An 18,487-nucleotide genomic window follows, 5' to 3' on the forward strand; every position below is an offset into this window, starting at 1 on the left:
TGATGGAGATTGTAAGTTTTTCAATAAAGGAAGTAATGTTATTAATAACCAAGATTAGAATATCAAGAAGATACAAAGTCTTGGCTAACTTACGACTTATGTTGAACACACAAAGCCATATCAAAGAAAAGAAAATAAAAGGAAACATCAAACATGCTCTAGTGACCTTCAATTCGAAGGCTAAATCGCGACCCATGCGTCTAGGAGAAAAAAAAAGCCTTGAGCACTTACATAAAAAGTTGTGATCCCGGTGCAACCCACTCCTACAAATACGCCCAATGTAATATAGCTCACCTTGAGAGGCAGTGGGCCACTATATGGATAACCTTCAAAGAAGAAAGCACATCTTTTTTAAAAAGAGAAATAATTCTTCCAATCAAAGTGACCAGCAAATAGATGCCACGTCTAGCATAAACAAGGGTGTCAGTTCGACATCAAGACCATGTAACCAATCACTAAACATATGTTCCATATTGTCAGGTTGCTCTTTCTCAAGCAAGGCAACACTCAAAGAATGAATGGTTAATTGTTTCATTCTTATGGAAAAAGCAACAAGTTAAATCACCTTGCCAATTGTTTATATTCTTGCAGATTTTGGTCATGATTTAAGAATAACTTAGCTTGAACTTGTTCTAAAAAACCCTAATTATGACAATATTTTCAAATCTACGATTGAATCATAAATTGGATTGAGCTCAAATTTGTGGAGACCTTGGAAACACATTTTTCAAGGTGTGTGTAAAATTTCATCTCAATCGGAGTCCATTTGATTTAGTTTCACATCAAATTCGAGTTGCTGAAACGAGCACCTGATAGCGACACAGTTTTAGATCAATTCAGACTTTTCGGTGTCTGATTTGTAATCCATTCGTTTTGCTGGTCTCATGTTAGTCTTAGTAACACTTTGTAATCATGAGATCATTGGTTTGTTGAGGTGCTATTGGTTTGAACGCTTATTTCATCTCAATTAAAGTGAAGAGCTCAATTTCATTTTTTGGCAGAAAATTTTTGATTGGCTCCCATTCACCCCCCTCTGGTCGCCTCATCGGTCATTCAATGCAAAATATATTTGTATACTATTATTAGCAATATGTAGGCGACATTTATGTGCTATATTTTTACTGTCGAGGAGTGAGTCGAAGATCGTTTCATAAGTTACAAAGTAGGAACACATTCCGTTGATACATAAAATTATTTCTCATATTTTATACCATGAATTAGAGATAGGCTTATATCTGAATATGAGCTTTGTAAAGAAGTGGAATGTCAAATTCTAAGCCAAATAGACTATCTTATTAATAAATTTTAATTCCTACAAAATAAATAGATCCAAACGATCCCTTAGCTAATTTATCTTTTGTGAGCACCACCCTATGTTGTAAGGAACATAGAAAAACTTTAATTTTTAACGGGGCTTTTAGTTTCCACAAATTTCTGTTTAAATTGGGGACGTTATTAAACACTAATGCTGTATGTAGTAATTTTACTAAGAACTGATGGACATCGTACCTGCAGTGAAACTTAACACTATCGTACTTTTGTTCTTCTTAATTGCATCTTTGTCGCTTTAATTGCTTTCGTACACACCATAGCATTAGAAAACTAAAGGTTATTCTGAAACATAGGCGCAATCATGAATACTTTTTTTGCTCTGCTCGTTGCATACCTCTTTCTAACTGGTCCTCTGGAATTGACTTATTGTGTACTTGAGAAACTTGAGCTCACAAGATAATTTATTTTAGTTTGGAATGTACTGTATGCTACTTTGCAATACTCTGCACCAATCCTGAATCGCCGTATACCTGACTGGCACCGTATTTTAGCAATTTAACTTGGCGTACTTCCATTCTTAGATTCCAATTTAACTGTACGACTGAAAGTCCTGTTATAAGGAATTAGCATCCGCTGCGCGTACTTGTACTCTAGGAATTTGTCTAGAGTAGATTGTTGTTCTTAACGAAATTTAAAAGTAGATCTGAGAAGTCAATAAGCACCGTTTGGGCATTATATATGTAGCGCTCCAACTGACATGCAAGTGCTCCTTTCGTTTTTTTATTTATCATCGTTTAGTTTAAAAATAAAATAGCATGCGATAAATATTGGAGAATGGAGATAGTACATACTTGGAAATATTAAGCCCACGGTACTAGTGCTTTGTACTTTAAGAATAACTCAGCTTGAACTTATTCTAGAAAACTCCAATTATGACATTATTTTCAAATCTGCGATTGATTTAAAAATCCGATTGAGCTCACAATTTGTGGAGACATTGGAAACACAATTTTCAAGGTGTGCGTGTAAATTTTCAGCTCAATCGGAGTTCGTTTGATTTAGTTTTATATTCATGGACTGAATTTCGAGTTGCTGAAATGAGCACTTGTTAGCGACACAATTTTAGACCGATTCAGATTTTTTGGTGTTATATTTGCGATCCGTTCGTTTTGCTGGTCTCATGTGAGTCTTAGTAACATTTTGTAATCATGAGATCATTGGTTTGCTGATGTGTTATTGGCTTGAACACTTATTTCATTTCAATTGAAGTGAAGAACTCAATTTCAATTTTTGACAGTAAAAATTTGATTGGCTCTCATTAACACCCTCTGGTTGCCTCACCGGTCATTCAATGCAAAATATATTTGTATACTATTATTAGCAATGTGTAGGAGATATTTATGTATAATATTTTTACTGTAGATGATTGAGTCGAAGACCGTTTTATAAGTTGCAAAGTAGGAACACATTCCGTTGATACATAAAATTATTTCTTATACTTTATACCATGAATTAGATATAGGCTTATATCTGAATCTGAGCTTTGAAAAGAAGTGGAATGCCAAATTCCAAGTCAAATAGGCTATTTTATTAAGTAAATTCCAATTCCTACAAAATAAATAGATCCAAACGATCCCTTAGCTGAATTATCTTTTGTGAGCACCACCCTACGTCGTAAGGAACATAGAAAAACTTTAATTTTTAACAGGGCTTTTAGTTTCCACAATTTTCTGTTTTAAATTCGGGACATTATTAAACACTAATGTTGTATGTAGTGATTTTACTTAGAACTGATGGACATCGTACGTGCAGTGAAAGTTAACACTACCGTACTTTTGTTCTTCTTAATTGCATCTTTGTCGCTTTAATTGCTTTCGTACACACCATATCATTAGAAAACTAAAGGTTATTCTGAAACATAGGCGCAATCATGCATACTTTTTTTACTCTGCTCGTTGCATACCTCTTTCTAACTGGTGCTCTGGAATTGACTTATTGTCTACTTGAGAAACTTGAGCTCACAAGATAAATTATTTTAGTTTGGAATGTACTGTATACTACTTTGCAATACTCTGCACCAATCCTGAAGCGCCGTATACCTGACTGGTACCATATTTTAGCAATTTAACTTGGAGTACTTCCATTCTTAGATTCCAATTTAACTGTACGACTGAAAGTCCTTTTATGAGGAATTAGCATCCGCTGCGCGTACTTGTACTCTAGGAATTTGTCTAGAGTAGATTGTTGTTCTTAACGAAATTTAAAAGTAGATCTGAGAAGTCAATAAGCACTGTTTGGGTATTATATATGGGCAACGACTAATAAGCAAACAGATACTTATAGCGCTGCAACTGACTTGCAAGGACATACTTGGGAATATTAAGCCCACAGTACTAGTGCTCTGTACTTAGCCAAAAGTTCACAGCAAGAGTGCAAGACACTTGTTAATTAACTGAAGCTTATTGTACTCGGATTCAAGTTCTAGCGTACCATTAATTGTTTAGTAGTATATTCTCTAATTTGGAGAAAAAAGCTTAAACAACTAGCTATTGGACAATGGTTTGTATCATCTGTTTATGTTCTAGCCTACGTATTTCAGTCATGTTGACCAATAGGGGCCAGAATATATAGAGAAGTTTCGTGATGAATTCTGTCAGCAAACTGAAAATGTATATAAGACCTTTTGGGATCTTTTAAGTCCTATAGAAAGATGAGCTAGAGCTAACTCAATGTCAGCTAGAACTGTTGACATTTGCTCGACATGGTATATTATTAACAGTGGATCAGTTGAAGAAATCTTGAATATTTACTAATAATGTTCACCCTTGGTTCACAAAGCGAGAAGGAAGTTTCCAAAGTTGATCAATGGATCAAATTATTTATTTATAAAGAAAATTTACATTTCAGTTTTATTAGAGTACCCTTCCACATGTGTTCATCCTGCCTGCCTCCATGCACTGAACCTGCTTTGAATATCAACATGCTCCAGTTAATTGCATAAAGAAAAGTATTGAAGTTTACTTAGCAAAACTATGTTGAGATGCATTGTACATTCCATTTATACAGCTCTTACACAACAGGATCACGAATTTTTTTAAATTGCGAGACAAGGATTAATTATAGTCTGCTGTTAATGCAAGCATTAAAAATAGCTGGTCTTCGCTGTCACTGTTGTCACCAATTTAGGCAGCAAAGCTTGTGTCGGAATAATACCACACACATAGAATCCGTCAAGATTTTCAGTAGCTTGGTTCACTGTATTGGAATAAAAGTACACCAATATTACCTCACTAACTATACACCACAAAATCAAGATGAATCATTTTAAACTCCAAGCAAACGTGTCTCTGCTAAAAACTATTTAAGGTATATATAATCACAGTGGTTATCTCACTATGATGCACTATTGTACAGCTGATCTTAATTGCTGAAGCGTTAATGACACCGCATTATACTAACACATCGATCGGGATCATGAAAAACTAGTGCCAAGTTCTTTAATGAATATTCGATCCTTGTCAAACATGTTTCACATGAATAAGGAACCTAACTACCGGTCCCTAACCACCTAACATCCATATTAACTCCTTGTCTGATGTATACTGTAGTAACTAAATGGATTAGATAAACTAAGAGCTCAAGTTCATGTGTATAATAACACACTCCATGGAACCAAAACAGAAACACAGACTATTTATATAGGGCACTGCTACGGAGGAGGTATGACTATTCGAGTACAACTTGAGTAGTACCCGACAGTTAATATCACTTCTATGGAAAGCTAGCTCAGAAATGCAATCGACGATTTAATTAAATACATTGTTGTAACAGATTTATACTAAAAAACATTTGGCATTGGTTTAGTTTCATGAGGAGATTAATTATATTACTTGGCGCTGCTTGCGTGTCACAGTTTAACACCCAGTCACAGAATAAGAAAACTTTATACCCTTCAATTAGAACTTGTTCAGTTGCACATGGATTAGAAGAGATTTGGTAAATTCTCTTCTATTTAATTTTAACTAGCAAGAAATTTAATCCCCTTAAATTTACTTCAAATCGAACATGCCCTTAAGATGATCTTTTTGTTTATGTTCTTGATTAATGCAAACTACGGTTGTCACAGTCTGAGAATATATATAGTCTTGGTACTGGTAAAGTGTCTTCCAAGAGACCAGAACTCTAACAACATAAGACAACATATAGGACGTGATTAGTTGCCTGGCTGAACCCCGCCAGGCCCAACTCAGTCACCAACTCTGTTGTTTTGTTGCCTGCATCTCCTGTTGGGTGAGGTAGAGACAGGCTGAGCAGGGAAGCCCATTTTAGGCGTATGAGCTTAGCCAGGCTAGGCACAAAAACTGAGGTCTGGTTTTAATTAGTTTTCTTGTTATATCTCTTGATTAATATATCTAATTAAAGAATAGATTTCACTTTTGTGTTCATGATAACTTTATGAACAAAATTAGATCTCACTTTCTATATTTAATAATTTTTAATTTTTTCCGACTTCTTTTCCATCTAGCCAACCAATCAGAATCTAACGTGGACCTGATACAACAAAGAAATGGGACCAATCAAACAACCATGGTCCATTCCATACCATCCCAATTCAGTCTAGCTCAAAATCTCAGATATGCTCAACAGGGCCACCTAAACCAATCAGACTGGGCCTAAGAGGTAGTGTGGCACTCCTGGCATCCTCCAGGAGCCAAGCTTATAAACATGTTCTCGTAATAATCCTTTTTGAAATTTAGGAATCCCGAGGAAAAAATAATTCCACCATTAATTGATACTAAGACAAAATTGTATGATTTGGTTCTTAATATTGAAGCAAATGCATGTTGAACATACGTATTATGTTTTATTCATATTTATTGGAAGCAAACGTAATTGTACTATCAAATGTATGCGTTAGAGTTATATAGATAGAAAAATACAGCTTCACAAATCATCCCGTATGATTGCCCCGTTCATTAATTTGGCTAGTTTAAATAAAAGATAATGTACTACTATTGAATAAACGATCAGCATACAACGGACGCGTACGGTACACCCATAATTAAGTGTATTGCACTATTGCTGCATGGTAGTTAATAAATGACAGGTTATCATTAACCACTCTAAGGTATACTAATACGCAATGGGAAAGGTGGGCCGGCAAATTCGGAGGCCCTCTACTAAACTTCAAAAGAGAGCCTATTAAGCCTATTTTATAGAAAAAATATAACTGAAATTACATTGAAATAGAATACATGTACTCTGAATTGCAAAAACACTTGTGACTCTTTATAATAAATTTATCCATAGCTCTTTTTACGAAATTATATTGTAATTAGGCCTATTACTGAGCTCAAAAAGTTTTAGCCCCCCCCCCCCCTCCAAAGAATTTTGGACTCTGTGCAATCACACTTGCATAAAGCCCAACCCCGCGTAGTGTCTCAAGTTTCTAGCTTAACCTTCCAATTAGGCTCTGTTTCAAAGCTTTCAAACTAATAATTAGCAGTTAAAATTAGTTTATAGGTTTAGAACATGTCGGCTAATAGACCAACTAATTGTTAGTTATATCTAGCTATTAGTTGTTAGCTCCTCCAACATAGCTAACAACTTAGTAGCTGACTAACAATTAGCTCTAGAGGTTGGGAACATGACCTTATTAGCCTGTGTTTATAAGATATTTGACAAAGTACGAAGTCTTTGGCATATTTAAGTTATTTTTACACTATTTATTTTGGAACCAAGCTAACACTTTTCTTCCAAAATGGATGCATGCATGTTTATAATATTTAAATTAAAAGTTAGGTCAAAATTAAGCTCAACAAACTGTAGAAGATAAGCTCAAAATTTAAACTAATCGAAACCTGAAATTATTATTCATGATTAGAATGTGGTGAGTTCTTAATAAAGGATATAAGCGCACACAAGCGATCCTTAATAACATTCTTGAGATTTAATGATAAGAGATTAATTAACTACTAATGAAGACAACGCGTTCAAGAGCATAAATAGTTGGTCATTAAACATGCCAATACTATTTACAAAATCTCGATTAAACAAATAATGACGTGGCTTATAGTGAAGTTGAATCTTACTCTTACCCATTGTTAATGTTTAGCATTTTAGAGCCGATTCGTTGAAAAGGAGATCTCGAGAATTATGCAACTGACATTATTCATGGTATAGTTCGGCGGTAGTTATAGTTGCAAGAACGTGGAAGGAGATTGTTTTGATCACATATGATCATTTTTGTGTGGCTAATCTTCAACCTAAACCTCTATTTAATATTAAGATCGATGTACACATGTACGTGACTGTTCGCTTCGGATTAAAGCTTCGAACTGCTACAGCTTTAATTCATAGACACAAAACACTATAGAAACAGTAGAAAGTCGTTACACATTAAAGCCATTGGTAAAAAATCACATAGTCCTAAAGAAATCGGTAAGTACCTTTTTGAGTGATGAATAATTTTATTTAGAGCATTTACAAAAGTTATCTCCGTTCTGACTACAGTTAGTTATGCAGTCAGTTTGGCATCATGTTGAATATCAAGGTAGATTTTCACTAGCACAACATCTTCGTCATTTCTATATTGTCTTTCATACATACAGACGAAAAAAACATCTATAGTACTGCAGACGAAAAAAACATATACGATGCGCGAAATCGGCGACACCAAATAGAATATGTGTAGTACATCTTTCATTACACAATGGCGAAGGTACTCAAGAACGGGGTATCCAAGGCAAGGCTCATGAACCTCGACCAAGTCCACGCCACATGAGAGGGAGGCCTACCCCGAGGCAGCAGTCACGGCTTGCCCGAGTTAACCTCGGGCGGAAGACCAAGTCACAGCTCGTCTGAGGTCAACACCGAACGGGAGACGCGATCACGGCTTGCCTAAGGTCAACCTCGGGTGGGAGACAGAGTCATGGCTCGTCCGAGGTCAACCCTGGGCGGGAGACGTAGTCACGGCTCGACCGAGGCTAGCCTGGACGAGTAGCGCATTTCCGACTCGCCTGAGAGCGTCTCAAGCGATGCTTCGGAAGGTGCCCAACTCCGTCGACCAACTCTGCGAGGCGGGCCGGCCGACCAACTCTTTGGCTCGCCCGAGGCCAACCTCGGACGAGCATCGCATTTCTGATTTGCCCGAAGGTGTCTCGGACGACGCTCTAGAAGGAGCTCAGCTCCACCGACCAACTCTGCGAGGCGGACCATCCGATCAAGTCTCCAACGACCAACTCACTATCGAGCAACTCGATGAGGCAAAGATTTGAGTCCAGCGCTACTAATCCACGTCAGCTACGATGGACGCGTCACCATCAAGCCATGTCCAGACATACGCACAACACGCTGAATGGGCACCGGAGTCACTACAGTGACCCGTACAATGGAAGGACGCGACAACGCGCCATACCGAGTGTACGTCTACGCACGCTGAGAGGTGATGAAGGTCTCATGACGACATGAGAAACCACATCATGTACGACCACACCATGAGACTGATTCATGGGACCTGCCACACGCCACTACAAAGACGTCAACGGTGGACTCGCTATAGGAGCTAGAGTAACAGACGACGCCATATTGGGAGTACGGCTATACATGACCCTATGGAGCACCCACCACGATAACCTAGGAAGCAGATCTCTCTCTCTCTCTATATATATATATCCAGTAGATTACAAGTCCCACTGTAAGGTTGTACCCTTGAGATATAAAAGGGCAGGCCCCCCTCCTCTTTCATGGGAAATGCACATGACCATGCAAGCCACCCGGTGTAACACACTCTACTGCAATACTATGATCAACACTACACTGGACTAGGACTTTGGCCTGGACGAGTATAACCTAGTGTCTTAGTTCTCTGCACGGATCTCTGTGATCCACCATTCGAAGTGAGTCTGCGCTTGCATCCCACCGAACACAAATCTTATTGTCCCCTGGTTTCCGAAACCACGACATGAACATTTTCTAATAAATATTAATCAAGAACCTAGAGCTAGATAGCATCTTCTAAACAACTTTCTAAATCTTAAATTTAAGAAGTGAATAAAAAATGCTTCTCCAATAGTTCTTCAAATAGACATGCTAAATTTTTAGTTACTTGTTATCCAACCTCTTTTGCTCTTCAGATTTGGCAACTCGATACACTCCCCAAATATGGTTGGTGCTGATTTCTTCACACTTGGTGCTTATATTTTCCCTTTCTCGCGCAACGAAGTAGCTAGGTCCCCACATGCCTTGCTCACGTCGCCCCTAGAAAGCAGGCTGTCAGAGAGACAGAGTCTTGATCTGACCCTTAACTAGCACACATACCGCCAGAAAAAAGGTCCACCAAAACTAGATTCATAAGTAAACTACTCCATAAATATTAAGAATTGTTGGAGACTAAACTATTTTTACTCCTAATAACTATTTAGCAACTTGCTAACCATGAGTATAGGGAGCTTTTTTGTGAACTTTTGGAGTTGCTCTTAGACATTGAACATTGGCGGTAGTCGGCAAGGACAACAAAGCCTAGACGAGCACGTGTTGAATTGAGGTGGGGTGGCAGATCCACGCTTCCATTCCACCAAAGACCTTGTTCGGTTGCTTGGGATTGGAGGGGATAATCTCCTGCAATCCACCTCTAATCGAAAGCCCTAAAGAAATCTCCCTTTCATAATGTACAAATACTTGTATCCAACTGACGAAGGAGATATTAAATTCTTATATCTGAACAAGTGAAAGCGCCAATGCTGGCCACTGTTCACACCACTAGAATGGATCCTACAACTTTTATAAGGGAAAAATAAATTCTATAGTAAATTGCTCAAAAACTTCTCGTTGAGAAATGCTTCATATCTGATATATATCAAAGAAAACAAAAAAAAATGACTAAAAAATAAGTGTATCAAAGACTTATTCTTCATTCCATCGTTTACAACCCGTTGGAGACTTGAAATTCGTACTAAAATGACAGCAAATAAAAGGGACACCTACACGTAGTACGTGACCCAGGCCTTTTAGCTCTGGTCACCCTCCTCCTCCACCTCATTTTCAGGGCCCTTCATCTTCGTCCGCTTTTCCTTCATCTGACGAACCTCCACGGGGTTCGTCATATAAGGAAGAGATGGTTCATTCCTTCTTTGCGGCATATCCTACTATCCTCCTCCACCAGGTCCCTATGGTGGTAATGACCCTGGTGGCTATTGAGTCTTGTGCATCTCTCTGTTTTTGTACTTATTGCCAAAAAGGGGGGAAATCGAGGAAGGAAGGGTTTGAAGTAGAGTAGAGTTGAGTAGTTTGATTGATTGGCCACTCAGTGGTTTGTATCTTTTATTTTGTAATATTTGTGCAGTGAACATCGGGTCTGTACTAAATATTTTAATTCTGTGTTGTGATGGTCATCTGGTCATTAACATATTTTAATCTCATCTGTTGCAATTGCTATATGATCATATGATATTTGCTACTGCTAGTTTCTTGTATGATGTGTAATGAGATTAGTCAAAGAGTAGTTATATGCATCACATTTTCTAATATATAACACTCTTGCACCCCTCGGATAATTGTATATAGTATGAACTTGTTTACCTTCTCCAAATGTGTTGCAGGCTTGACATGTTAGGACAACACGTTAATTCAAAACAATTGCACACATTTAGGGGGAGCCACATATGTACAATTATCAAAAAGAATTTTACTGCTTCAAATATTTATCTTTTTAACCTTATATGTTTCGGCATCAATCACAAAAAGGGGGAGATTGAAAGTGCAATTAACCCTAACTGAGGGTTTTGATGATTTAATGACAAAACAAATAAGGGTACTAACAAGTTTGCTCCTAGTGTATACTCAGTATCTACAGAAATTAAAGGAGCTACAACTTTAGTTGAGAATTGGAAAGGTAAGTTTTAAGCACAAAGCAAACACATCAGTGGTGCCTTAAAAAGATTCCATGCGACGACCGTGTAAAATTTTATATATATCTTGAGTCGCAGGATCTACTTCTCCCTTAGTAGATCTCTGGCTGGGTGGCGGAGTGCACCCGCCCTAAGTCCTGAGATGAGGAGGGGCTTAGGCGTTTCGCTTGATTGATGGAGAGAAGGAGCAGTGCACAAGAACACACGGGGATTTAGAGTGGTTCGGGCCGCCGGAGCGTAATACCCTACTCCACTGTGAGATGTATTGCTTGGGGGCTTGTATGAGCTAGTGAGTCTTAGATTGCGTGTGTGTGTAACATCGCATGCCTCCCCTTTTATAGCTGAAGGGGGGCATGCACAAAGGGACTGGGCACCGACATGTGGGCCCAGGGACATAAAGAATATAGTGCTTGGATCCTCTAATATCTGTTGTCGAGACAATCCTCTTGCGCCCTGACGCCCAAGATCTGCGTATCCTTGGTGTACCGGGGAAACTTCTGGCGGAAGAGAAGATGAGTATAGCGCGCCGCTCAGCACAGGCATATTGTTCACCAGCAGACCTAGCAGGCGGGCTGTCTGCTGGATGACCTTGACGCCGCCTGCCAGCGGATGGGACAGGACGCATTTAATGCTGAGAGGGCACGTCGCCCATCGGCGCAGTGGCAGGCGGCGCGTCTTTTCCCCAATAAATGCAGGGGCTGCACGGCTTTTCGTCAGGGTCGACCCGGTAGCTTATGTCATGGGCCACAGCAGCGGGTCTCCACCTGAGTGGGAAGTCGAGGCGAGGCCCGCACACGTGTCAGCGCCGGACCCCTGCACACACCGGGGTCCTTCTCGCTCCGGGACCTTGCTGGAGTTCGGATTTACCCGAAGGCTCCGGACTCGTATATAGGGGTCCGGTGTCCTTTCGTGGGGGTCCGGCCTTACTGGGGTGTGGTGTCTTTCCCTGCCACGTGGCGTCCTTTGGTCTGCCCATCCAACAGGGTCAGACGCGGTCCTCCGCGCGGCCAGGGGACATCGCATGGGTGCGATGTCTTCATGCTCCATGAGAGAGTACCCCTGATTTAGGGTACCGACAACGATGTTTGCTATTTCTCAAGCCTCTAAATTCAAAGATGATTTTTTAAAACCAAAATTATTTGGACACTCTGTGTACGACTGTTGTTAGGATTAAAAAACGAAGAGTGTTCCTGTTGAAAAGCAGTTGAGTTTTTTTAGCTGAGTTGAACTTCTTCATCTGAGTTGAGCTTTTTCGGTTGAGTTGAACTTCTTCAGCTGAGTTGAGCTTTTTCAGCTGAGTTGAACTTATTCTCAGCTGAGTTGAGCCTTTTCAGCTTAGTTGAACTTTAACTTCAACTATGAAACCATCTGGTCAAAACCAGTCGAACTTGCCTCTGGGCCAGTTGAACCTGAGTTTTCTCTCCTAAACTTTCTGGTCAAAACCAGCTGAACTGGCCCCAGGGGCAGTTCAACTGGTCTCTGGGTCATCTGCCCAGTCTGACCTGTGGCAAACTATCTGTCAGCCTGACACCAGGCGGTAGGGGCAGTTCAACTGGTGTCAGGGACTTTTTGACCAGTCTGACCAGCAGTCTGCTAGTCAGACTAACTGTCATTTTGCCCCTAGCGGTTGAACGAGCCTCCCACAGAAAAGTCGAGCCCAACAACTCTTTTTTAGGAGACTCTATAAATCCCCCCCTCATATCTCTCTCCTCATTTACCCTGGTCGCCCCCACACTTATTGCTCACCTAACTTGAGACAAAAGCACACACACACACACTCTCTCTCTCTCTCTCACACACACACCCAATCTAGCTCTCAAATCAAATTGATTGAAGGTGCCCTTTTGGGGTGAGGTTTGTGCTTGTGCCCTCGGATCTAATTTTCCTCTCCTTGTCATTCTCATTTCTTGACCTTGTTGCAAACACCTCATGTGCGATATTTTTGTTCTTGGAACCCTAGGGTTTCTAGACGGATTGAAGTTTCTTGGGAGTCTCCAAAGTTGTGGACGACCACAAGAAGTTTGTATTCCCCGCTCTTGTGAGCAGATTTGAGAAAAGAATCCCTTGACCTTGGTGGTCGGGTTGTGGAGGATTAGGGTTGGAAAATACCCGCCCCTTTGTGGGCTCCTCAACGGGGAGTATGACACCTTTGTGGTGTGGCCGAACCTCGAGATAAAATCTTGTGTCTTGTGTTCTTGCTTGACCTGTATTTGTGATTTTCTTTTAGCCAGATAGGCATATATATTCATTCGTCGTGTGGATCTCGTGGTGAATTAACTCCCGTATTTCTCACCATCCACACTTAGTTTATCCCTCTCGTTTTCCATTCTAGAAATCCCTCTTGTATTTCCGCGTAGTTCAAAGCTTAGATTTATTGTAGCAGTTAGGCTGATTCAGAGTAGTCCAACTTGCCTTCATAGCAGTTGAACTAGCCTGCACCAGTTGAACTGTAGATTGGACATTATCTCGAAGTTTGTGCTGATAATTTTTAGGTTTAGCCTATTCATCCTTCTCTATGCTACTTTCACGTATCCTGAAAGTTTTCCACCTCTTTTGCCTGCCGAAATGTGATGTGTTTGTAAATGAGAAGAGCTCAGGGCAAAACATTGCATGTATCATGTTATTCCATTGATCTTGCCACAGTTGTACTGTCTTGCCATCTTGGATGGTCACTTTTGAAAGTCTTTAAAAATATCCATTGTTTTTAGGACATCTCTCCACCAGAATGATCTAACCTTCCTTGAAAATGAAATTGATCCATTTCTATAGTGATTGTTCCAGACTATGTCGACCCATGGGACATTAGCTTTGTTAAGAAATTTGTGAATGTTTTTCATGAGCAAAGCTTTATTTTGTGTTACCAGATTCAGAACCCCCAATCCACCTTGCCTTTTTGGTCTTCACGCTAGTTTCCACGCCGCTTGAGGAGGCTACTTAGCATTTATATCTGCTCCCCTCCATAGACAATGTCTTCGATACTTATCAATCTGTTTCACAATTGTGCTTGGGATCTAAAGGGAACACATATAGTAGGTGGGTAAAGATGAGAAGGCTGCATTAACCATTTGCAACCTCCCTGCCAATGACAGAAAAGTGATGTTGAAGAAAGCCTCCGATCAATCTTTTGGACAAGAGGAAGAAAATCTTCGAGTCTTGGTTTGGTTAGCCCCATAGACCATAGTAGATAACCCCAAATACAAATAGGTGAAAGGGAACGATCCTATCTTGCAGTGAAAAGTGTTGGCAAGAATCTGCATTTTTCCTCGGATACATTTGTAGGATAGATGCACGGTTTTCATGCCATCAATTGCCTGCTAACATTTTTTTGTGTTGTAGATCCAGCGAGAATGATGCTTAATTAGTTTCAGGAAATGAGATACCTTTTATCCACACGGGAAGGAAGCAGGATATGTATATGTGTGTGTTGATTGGTTCCCACCAAACAAATGTGTAGTTTGCTGCTTCCTAGACATCTGGGATATTATGGGCACTTTGTTTGCTTTTGGAACTGCACTCTAATTGCCGTTTGTAATGCTTGGTGGTTCCAAACTACAGCTGTGCTCTATAATATATGGTTTGTGCACAGAACGTTCCGGTTCTGTTCTCTTCAAAAAACGCATGGCAATGCAAGCACCGTCCCGTTTACCATATCAGCTAAAGCTTTTATAAACGGTAACAGTTAGAGAAAGATATTTTTTAGATAACCGAACAAAGGTCCCAACCTCTACATTGATTTAGAAGGTATTTGGCTCGCCGAAATGTAACGTAAATAGATTACATGTGGTAATGGATATTAATACTTTTGTTTGGTTGAGCTCTTTCTAGTAATACTAGGTACTACTATCCAATTCAATTGTAACTAGTAACTATTACCGTCGGTAAGAGATCCTATTATCATTCTCTTAACAACGTCTGAACCAAACAGATGTAGACAACCGAACCGATTACAACAACTATAAACAAATTTCGAAAGAATTTTATCATCGAAACGAAGAAAGGCTAAGCTTCAGTTGTATTCGAAAACCGAACGGACATCGCGCGTGCTAATCGCATCTGTTGCCAGCCTTCATCACAACTGGGCTGGCTGCACTCGAACGCCGCCTCAGCAACTCCAAGTAGGAAGCACAATGGGGTCTCAATCGGCCACGTCGAAGGCGTCAACAACTGAAGAACCTGATGGGAGCGGGTACGACGTCCAAGCGTCAAGTACAGCGGGCCACAATGGATCGTGTAACCAGGAGTGGGCTGTACGTGTGTGGGTCGTGGGTTATGAACGACGTCCTGTGCGGGCGCTGGCCGATGGGTCGCAGTACTTAAGTAACGATCGGAACTCTGAATGGGCATGGAAGAACAGAATACAGAAAATACTCGCCCTTTCTTCTACCTCAAGCATTCCATTCCTGCTACCTCGGATCTCCCTCTTCCTCGAATCCACAGTAGCAAACTAGCAGGAAGAGGTGGAGGATTAAGGAAGAGAAACTCTAACCCTAAGAAGCAGCTAGAGATGTGGAGCCAGAGAGGACGAAGGCGACGCCGGAGGGAGGAGGAAGATGATGTTGTATCTGTTCTGTTTTATCATGCCCTCTTGCTGTTCCTCTTGCTTCTTGTAGAAAACGCCCATGTACTGAGGCCGAGGCCCAAGGCCCATACGACAGCCCAACTGTAATCCTTGACATCAACCACGCCACGCGCCCACGCTCTCTCAGTACACAAAGACACCACTCTGCCCACCTCTCGAACGATCAGCCTCTCCATGGCGCTAAGCAAGCCACCGGCGAAGCTGCCAGGTGCAAAAGCTACTCGATGGCCAACAACTCGATGGATCAACAACTCGATGGCCAGTTGCCCACTGTGTTCCATATAGCGGCCATTTATATCTATATATACAGAAAGATCTTTGGTGTGCCCATAATATATAAATGGATCAACAATTCGATGGCCAGTTGCCACTGTGTTCCATTTCCATATAGCGGCCATTGTCGCCCAGCACACCGCGAAGCTGCCAGGTGCAAAAGCTACTCGTGCTTGCGTCGAAGAAATCGTGCTACTACTAGCTCTGACCCTGCTGGCTTTGGAGAGAGGCCAGGCCAGGGTCTCCACTCGCCGTCAAAGGTGCAGCGCTGGCGCCACGTTTGCTCAGCTCCTCTACTTCCCTACGTACACAGCGCTAGTCTATGCTCTAATAATAACACGTTTCAGCGGGGACTATAGATGTCCAAATGGGCGGCCCGGCCCAGCCCGAGCCTGTTTAAGTCCGGCCCGTTTGAGCCCGAATAGATAACCGGGCCGGGCCGGGCCGTCCGACGGGTTACCTATGCCAACCGAGCACGGCACTGAACCGGCCCATCCGTGTCGGGCTGGCTCGGAAAGCACGGCCCATGAAGGAGCCCGTGCCAGCCCGAGCACGACAAATACACAGTTGGAAATTTACACAGTTTACATATTTGCACATGCACATAAATCACACAGACATACAATTAAGTATATACAGAGTTACAGATTCACACTTGCACAAGCACAAATCAGAAATATAAAGATAAGTAATATAAAGGATTAGAGTTGTTCGTGCAATGACCGCTTCATTAAAAACCTTTCTAGGTAAAAACTCACTCCTCGTGAGAAAACCCTAGAAAGGAAAAAAGAGTACAACCCAGCTTTGATTTAATAGTTCATGTCAAGGTTGTTTTGGTTACATATTACAACTTACATCACCAAATTTCCAAATCAACAAAATAGAGTAAGAACTAGGAAGATAAAAGTCCTAAGGGTCATCAAGATAAAGTCCTTCAAATGCATCTTCAAGTTCTTGATCCTGTGTACAGTGCTGACCTCTAGCTTCACCAAGTTCCCAGTCTTTCATGCAAAGAAGCATCTCTACCATTTCTGGTGCTAGGCGCCTTCGTCGTTCCTCGATTATCCTGCCACTGAGACTAAATGCAGATTATGAGGATATAGTTGAAACAGGAACAGAAATAACATCCCTAGCTAAGATGGAGAGAACAGGATAGGACAACTTATGTTCATGCCACCAGTTTAGGATATTGAAGTCCTCATCAAACTTCTGCAAAGTGTCACTATCCAGATAGGAGGACAACTCTGTGTCAAGTGAACTAAGGCCAGCACTAGAGTGTGCTTGTTGAAGCAAAGCAGATGCTGATGTTCCACTACCAAGGTTAGGTGTGGTAGAACTAGGATAAGGGAACTCAGAGGTACAATCAAATGCATAAATCAATCCCTAGTTTTGTTTTCTTTTACCTGTGACAGTTGGAGGAGGAGCCACTTGCTGCCTAACTGCACCAAACTTCAGATCATATTTGTTAAACATTGTACACAGTTCACTTTTCACACATGTATAGTAAAGTGAGTAGTCACTACCAGATAGCCCAGATAATAATCTCAAGATATTGCTGAAACCCCTTAGTTTGGCTCTAGGATCTAATATAAAAGCAAATGCATAGAGCATAGGAATATCCCTCCAATACTTAAGAAACTTAGACTTCATAGGAGCAACAACATGTCTAAGCAATGCATCATTCTCATACTGATTTAAATGCTGGACAATGTCAAGGATGTTATGCATTATAAGTGGAGATGTAGGATAGTAAACCCCAGAAAGTGTCACAGTAGCATCATAAAACAGTTCAAGAAACTCAAGCAACTTTTCAGCCACATACCAATGTGAATTTGTCAACGGATTAGGCTCATCTGGTTTTCTAGGATAGTTAGTGTCCATGAAGACACCAAATGTTTTCTTGTAAGGAACTAAATGCTTAAGCATAAGATATGTAGAATTCCATCTCACAGCCATGTCAATGCCAAACTTACGAGGGCACACATTCATAGCAACACAGTAGCCCTTAATTGCAACAATGCGTTGATTAGAAGCATTCAAGAAAACTATTGTAGTTCTAAATGAATTAAGGTAAGGATTTAACCTTTTCAAGCCACACCTCACAATCAAGTTTATAATATGACAAGCACAACGTTGATGCAAGAATAAAGTACCAACATAACCAGACAATAATGGACTAAGCCTCTCCATTGCCTTAGAATTGGAAGAGGCATTTTCCAAAGTGATAGAAAAAACTTTATTAGCTACTCCATAATCCTCAAGCACAGTCATAACCCTCTCAGCAATGTTCTCACCAGTGTGAGATGTTTCAATTAGTCTAAGCCCAATTACTCTCTTTTCTAATAGTCAGTCCTTAGAAACATAATGAGCAACCACACTAAGATAGTCCTCCTTAGCATTACCACTCCAAATATCAGACGTAATTGCAATAGAAGTAACAGATTGCAAGCATTCA

The sequence above is a fragment of the Zea mays genome, chromosome 2 (assembly GCF_902167145.1).
Source record: "Zea mays cultivar B73 chromosome 2, Zm-B73-REFERENCE-NAM-5.0, whole genome shotgun sequence".
Classification (NCBI taxonomy): Eukaryota; Viridiplantae; Streptophyta; class Magnoliopsida; order Poales; family Poaceae; genus Zea; species Zea mays.